This window comes from Peromyscus californicus, unplaced genomic scaffold (assembly GCF_007827085.1).
Source record: "Peromyscus californicus insignis strain IS unplaced genomic scaffold, ASM782708v3 Scaffold_12__1_contigs__length_115047231, whole genome shotgun sequence".
In the NCBI taxonomy this organism is placed as follows: domain Eukaryota; kingdom Metazoa; phylum Chordata; class Mammalia; order Rodentia; family Cricetidae; genus Peromyscus; species Peromyscus californicus.
The window spans coordinates 114160193-114161848 of NW_026294413.1; the positions used below are offsets into that span (position 1 = coordinate 114160193).

Sequence of the window (1656 nt, forward strand, 5' to 3'; positions counted from 1 at the left end):
ATCAGTGAATGAACGGATCCGACTCCAGCCTCATGCTAAGGCAGCTGGCAGATCGCTGGACACAAGTTTAGTACAGGAGTCTGAATCAAATGTGTTCCCTTAAACTGGGATCCCTCAGCCAAATAGTTGCTTCTGGTAGGTTTCCAAAGTCATTAAAGGAATTGCTGAGATCCACAAAGTATTGGCCAGACGTGTGCGTGGGGAGAGGTAGAAAACCTTGAAAGAACAAAAGTGAGTGACTTTTCTTGCCTTTCCACAGTTAACACTGTGCTGCAAGAGACTAACACAGCCTGGCAGCTCCATCGCAGCTCAAGAAGGGAAGTAGGGGGAGGGGTGGATATGGGAAAGAAGGAGGTGGAAGAGGAGGAGGAGAAGGAAGGAGAGGAGGAAGAGAAGAAGGAAGGCAACATATCTGAAGGAAAAAGTGAACACAGTCCAGAGAAGGGTAAAGTGAGTCTCTCTACACCACCCAGAGAAGAGATTAAAATACTACTATTTGCATCCTGCCTGGAGTCACAGTTGAACCAGAAGGAAGGAAGGGAGGAAGGGAGGGAGAGAGGGAGGGGCCCTGTGACATAAAAGGCAAGCTGCAGACCTGGGCATGATGCACTGTGAGCACCTGGAGGCTAAGTCAGGATTGGGAACGCTAGGCCAGTCTTGGCTATACAATAAGATTCTGTCTTTGTGGAGTAGAAGTTGGGGCTCTTGAGTTAAAAACATTCAATCTTGCTGGGCGTTGGTGGCGCATGACTTTAATCCCAGCACTTGAGAAGCAGAGCCAGGCAGATCTCTGTGAGTTCGAGGCCAGCCTGGTCTACAGAGTGAGATCCAGGACAGACACCAAAACTACACAGAGAAACCCTGTCTCGGAAAAAACAAACAAACAAACAAAAAATTCAACCTTTAAGATTAGCTTAGTGGGAAGAATGTCTCTACTGCAGGGAGGTGTTCCTGCAATCCCAGTGCACAGGAAGCTGAGGCAGGAAGATAGTGAGTTTCAGGCCAACCGGAGAGTCTGTTTCAAGGTGGGACTGGTGAGGTAGCTCAGTGGGTAAAAGTGTCTGCCCCCAAGCCTGGCAACTTGAGTTCAAGGTGGTGGTGTGCATCTGTCCCCTCACCTCCATCATATATACTGTGAGATGGGACAGAGACAGAATTGTGTAGAAGCATGCAGGCCAGATAGCCTGCAGGACACAACATGGCAGAAACAAGAGCAACCCTACTCAAAACAAGGTGATAAACCAGAATCAACAACAGAAAGTTGTCCTCTGACCTCCATGCTCATGGGGACTTAACCAGGACTCTCACTCCCCTTCCTCAAAGGACTGTTATTCAGCTTAGATGAGGCCTTACTAATGCAGATGTATCAGGAGCCTGGTGCCTGCCTGGGGTCACAGATGCTGCTACAGTTATTAAATTATCAATGTGAAGCATGGGAGACCCATTCCTCAGCAAGCTTAGTCTCTGCTCTCTTGATGTTTATAGTCTAATGAAAAATGGCAGTTTAAAAAAGAAAATGCACCCACAGGCATAGTGCTCCCTCCAGGTGTCAAGGAAAAAAACACCCTGAAGTCCTACCCTTCTCTCCAAGTTCAGAACTGAGACCACTTGTGTTTATCTAAGGTGCAATTCTGCTCATGCCTCTGTGATGAATTT

At 47.6% G+C, this 1656-nt stretch overlaps 1 non-coding gene across 1 annotated transcript; it reads left to right on the plus strand.

The window, feature by feature from the left end:
- Positions 1–404: 404 nt before the first annotated feature.
- Positions 405–521, plus strand: LOC128108095 (small nucleolar RNA SNORA26). Its single transcript, XR_008217309.1, has one exon. It is a non-coding gene; the product is annotated as a small nucleolar RNA SNORA26 (small nucleolar RNA).
- The last annotated feature ends 1135 nt before the right edge of the window (positions 522–1656 follow it).